This window comes from Benincasa hispida, chromosome 2, assembly GCF_027475165.1.
Source record: "Benincasa hispida cultivar pf3 chromosome 2, pf3_genome.v1.1, whole genome shotgun sequence".
NCBI lineage: Eukaryota > Viridiplantae > Streptophyta > Magnoliopsida > Cucurbitales > Cucurbitaceae > Benincasa > Benincasa hispida.
Genome location: NC_143479.1, coordinates 15,609,925 through 15,615,704, shown reverse-complemented (window position 1 = coordinate 15,615,704; position 5,780 = coordinate 15,609,925).

Below are 5,780 nucleotides of genomic sequence, written 5' to 3'. Positions count from 1 at the left end.
GTTTTTTTTTTTTTATTTGAAAGAATTTAGATTATTAATATTAATTAAGAATGAAATAAATAAGCAAAGATTCAGAGAGATTTTTTTAAAATATAATTCTGGTCTATGTAGGCTTAAATATTAATCCATATATTTTTAAATATTCAAGTTTATTTATTCTATTTTTAATAAATCTTAAATATTTATTATTGTTGAAAATATTTTTGTTATTTTCTAGCACTAGCTATAAATTTTGAATAAAACATATTCAAAGATCGTGTTTTCTTGAATGAACATTATTATTATTATTCAAAATTTTAAATTCTTTTGAATTCCTAGTGTTGTGATTAGGTAATTTGATCTTCATTCTACTCTTTCTTACTTTGAGTTTTTTTCCCCATATCATTGATCTATTTTTGGAGATCAACTATCTAAAGGGTGTGTTTGGAATAAATTTTCAAGTATTTAATTTAAAAAATAAGTCATTTTAGAAGAAATTGAAGTTGACAACTTTTCAAAATAGTTTTTCAAGTGTATTTTGATATGTTTTTATAAAAAATGTTTAAATAAAAATGAGTTTTTTTTTTAAAAACACTTTTATTTTTAATTAATCCACAGGTCCTAAATTTGTTTATTCTTCCATGAGTTATACTTGTTTAGTTTCTGAGTATGATGATTTTTTATGATTGTTTTATCTCGTTTTTGAAAAACACGAAAAAAAAAAATGCTTTGTTGGGTTTAGAATTTAGTTGGTTTCATCTATAATCATTGATGCACTTTTATGTTTAATTCGTAAGAAACGAGCATTTATGTTGGAACATGCTATTTTGAGAATAAAATGATGAAAATACCTCTATAATATGTCAAAGTTTGACCTAGGACAAGAGAATGAGTCAAAGTTGATGAAAAGTGCCGAATTAGGCCAAAAAAGGGGTGTGAAAACTGAGTGGGTGGCTTTCCCACTTCTTTAAAACTTGCAATTTGTAATTTGGTCATAAGTTTTGATCCAGGTGGTTGTTTTAGGCGAATGACCACTTGTTTTATTTGTTTTTTCATTCTCTATCCATCTACATCATTACATTTATGATTTTAATTATCTACTTACAGTAATCAAGTCAAATAATTACAGATCTTATCTCTTACTTATCCTTTTAGGAATCTAAATCCTACATAGTTTTGAAAAATGTTTGCCTATATAAAGGAGGCTTTTGCATGCATCAGTTCTCAACATCAAATTTTAGAGCTTTGGAAGCCAAGAGAGTAGGCTCTTTTAGGATTTTTATTAGAGTTTGTCTAAGGCCTCCATTGGGAGTTGATTTTTGAGCAGAGGCGACATCTTGGAGCTCAAAAAAGTTGATGATTTGGAGATTGTTGAGGGTGAACCCCAGCTTGAGGATGATAGTCAAGATTTTTCTGTATTTGGAACACTATGAGTGACAATGATTTGTGTTCTTTGAGTTTTTTTTTTTTTTTTTTTTTTTTTTTTTTTATGGATGGCTTAAAACTTTGTTAATTGTTCTTGGATTTGATTTATGCATAATTTATTTTAACATGTTTAATCTTAATGTATTTGAGCAACTGGCCAATATTTGAATGTCCGTTACTTAATGACTTGCTTGCGAGAGAGGGCGTTAGGTTAGATCTAACATGTTAAATTGTTATTCAAATATGCACGATGGTGATTGAAAATTAATAGAGATCAACTGATGGAGAAACTTAATGTTGTAGTTACTTAATTAATTGCGTGAAATTGAATTATTGGCTAGGTATTAGAAAGGGTTGAGCTTGGTAGAGGATACCTACCTGGATATAAGATTCCTAGGTCTATAGTAGCATCAAATCAATCTAAGGTCTAAACAATTAACTTGGTTAATCCATTTAACAAAGTTAAGACGTGTCTTTGTCTAGTTTCACCTCGGTGTTATCTTTTATTTGCTCTCTAGGATTAGACTAGTTAAGTTCTCATCAATTAGAAGAATCTCTAAGTAGCTAAAAGAATTGAAAACCAATTTTCCAGAGGACGATTCTCGGTCTCTTGACCGACTTACTATATTATTACTCGGTGTATGTGCTTGTGCGTATCAATTTTACAATTTCATAAGTATACTATTTTTTTTTTTGGTTCAATTTAAGTATCTGTATTTTTAATTTGAATTTTTTAGTTCAAAGTTTGATCAGTTCTTCAGAGTTTGCTATTTATTTGTTCTATATCCGAATTTCAGAGTTCATGATTATTTTTCTTTTGTTGAGTTTGATGATTTTTTTGTTTCAAAGTTTTATTTTCCAAATTTTGGTTTATCTTCTTTTTGTTGTTTTTTTAGTTTGACTTTTATTTTTTTTATATGTTTTCAATTTAATATGATTAATGGTCCTGCTTTCGGACTTCCTCCTCAATCTTCATTGGGGTGATTAGACTCTCCAAAGAAATTTCTTTGGTTTTATGTCTCAATCAACAACTTTTTTATTTGTTGCTTAGTCGGAGGGTCTTCTTTCAGGACACTTGGCTTTCTTCGTAGTACAAACGTCTACAACCTTCTTGACTGTCAGGAAAAATAGCATCTTCTGCTTCCACCGTTTGAAGTTCGCTCCTTCGAACTGTAATAGATGGTTGAGGTCGGATGTCATAATGTTGTTCTGATTTGTAATGGCCATCACAGTAATGGCAGATGAAAAACATCTTAAAATTGTTAGACTTGGCTACCCTCCGATGGACAAGATTTGACAGCAGCAAACAGTCACAAACGGTAGTCATTAGAGAAATGGAACCTAGAAAAATGAAAGCTTGTTACAGACTACACATGAATCTCACTCTCTTTAAGATGTTTCACGGCTCTGCCTAAGTGTGCAAGAAGTTCTATGTAATTGCCACGTCATCCCTAGGATAAAACAGCCTTGAATACATAAAAATTGTCTCGATCGGAGCTACGCTGTACCTGACCAGAAAACTCACACCCTTCGACTGAGATGCTTGGAAAACCAAAACCAAAAATGAAGAAATCAAGATTAGATAATAATTATTAATAAAAATAATCACACATACGCCTTGCCATGATGTCCGCTCGAACCGCAACGTCCATGTGGAATGTCTTGGGTATCTCTTTACTGCCTCTAAAATATAGGTATCCCTTGGGACCTAAACCCATAACTCAAGGTGGGAGTATAAGAAGAAGAATCCACCTCCCAAACTAAGCAACGTGGGATTCTCAAAACGCTTTTTGTTGTTCATTTAACACTTAAAATGTTCACTAACAAATGGTAACAACTCAACTTTCAAATAAGATTGGATCAAATGGATGTGTAGAAAATTGGTGAACAAATCTCCAACTTCCCAGAAAAAGGAGTAAAATGATAAAGAGCAGAGTAGAGAAACATGAGAATCCAAACGGAAACAAATTTATTATGTAACTACTCCAATATAACATGAGACTATAAGAATTAAACTACTAAAAAGAACAAAAACTATGATGAACTTGCTGAGACAGAAATGAGAAGAAAAGAACTTGTTTCAATGAAAAGATGAAGTCAAACTTGAAGAAAAGAAACTGAAAACCTGAACTCGATTCAATCCTTGTCAAAATGATTCGAGATATCACAGTCACAGCTTTCGAAGATACTAGATTTGTGCATGAGTTGCAGCTCAAATCTTCGAGAACTACTAAAAAAATTTAAAATTGAAAAAAAGGTGTAGAAATTACTGAAAATCAGCCCCAAAGAATTGGCAAAATCCAAAAATATATATACACTTTGGACCTTTGTTAGTAGTTATCATCTACTTTGGCTTTGGAAATTTATGTTCCATAATTGTAAATGCCTTTTCATGTTGAAGAAACCGAATTCCAATAACATTGGAGTTATTCTATTCCACATAGGTTAAGATTTTCTAAATTACATTCCATCCATGATCTAAAATTTTATATTTTATTCTAAAAAAAAATCCGTCGCATGACAACTTTTGATAAGGTATTTTGGTGGATTATAGAAGATAAATAATTTTTTTTAGAAAAAAGAATGAATTGTTTTTATTATTGTAAATTTATATTCATATTTTATCATTTTAATTATTTTCATTTTTTTTATGTGAATTATTTTCCTTCACTTGTAAGAATTGTCAGATGTAGAAATATTTGTTAAGTAAAGGTTAATCCTTAATACTTCATTGAAATAATGTCCTAACCTACTTTTTCCACGTAAAAAGAGAAACAAATAAAACTTATTATGAATTATAATTTGGTGTTTACTAATAAACTGTTTGGACAATCAGCATTTTCAATTATTGAGGGAACAAAAACGTGATTTAAGCAGTGGGGAATGCAAAAGACACGACTAAGTAACCCACCTTTTTACTAAACTTTAACTCATGATCTTTTGTTTCCTTAGCTTTAATTTGACCAAGTAATGATTTCTTTTATTGAAGTTCAAGAGGGTTAGAATTTCTAAGTACTAAAAGAAAGGGGTAGGGTATCTAGATTTTAGAGCTAATTAACTTTTTAATTGTGGAGGGAAGATTTAACTTTTTTTTAAGCTTAATTACGTTTCAACTCGTTTGGTTTGAAGTTTTATAGATATCGAGAAATAAAAGATGTTTCGAAATTGAATGTCTGTGCATCAAAGATGATTTGTGTTTGGCTATGTAAATGTTATCGGAATTTATCAACAAAAATGATGTTTTTTTATTTAATTTATGAAATTAAGCGTGATAATCTTATATAAATTTAATAGTTTAATTACTTAAACTAGAAATATCATTTAATATATTGATAAAAATGAATTATTTAAGAATAATAATAATTTTAATTATAAATATTTGAAAATTTAGTAATTTATCATTAAAATCAACCAAGTAATACATCTAATGAATGCTATATTAATTATAATATAATATTTAATCATTTTTAATTAATTAAATTTAACATCAATAATTTTAATTTTAGTTAAATAATATAAAAATATATTTTATAAACAATATATTATATAAAAAAAAGTAAAAAATGAGATAATCGATTATAAATAATCAGTAATGATCAAAAGTTCATAATAAGTTTATTTAATTAATAATTTATGTAAATGAATAATTCAATTCAATTCATTTAATAAAATTTTACTGTAAAACTAAATTAAGTAAATATTTTAATAATTTATTATTAATAATTAAAATAAATATTTATATTATTTTTATTAAATTTATATTAATTAACTATATTTAAAAGGAAATTATATATAAAAGGAAAACATAAGAAAATGGGGGAAAGAAAAAACCCACAATTTTGAAAAAAAAGAAAATCTAATTTATGAGAAATGAGGATGTCTAAGATGTTGGAATTACTTATTTTCATACAAAGTGTTGAAAAGCTTGAAACAAACATGAGTAACATGAGTATTGGATGTTTGTTTCAATTCTCATCTAGAAAACTTTTAAACAAAGCGATCCCTAAAAATATATTATCAATTTTCTTTTATTTATTTTATTAAGGTTGATTGTAAATTATCGTTGTTGGAAGAACAAACCAAATACTAAATGCAATAAATTTAGAACTATTTTCAAATATAACAAAATGAATCAAAATATTTATAAATACAATAAATTTTTACTATCTATTAGATTGATATTTTACTATTATTTATAAATAATTTAAAGAATATATTGATTTAAAAGGAAAAACACCATCCATCAATAAATTATTTATTTGAGAAATTTTCAGAATAGGGAAATCTCTAGCCTAGAAAAGCTATATTAAATAACAGCAAATATAATATGACAAAAATGTGGGACTCACAGAAAGGGTACTGCTGTTTGCAAAAAT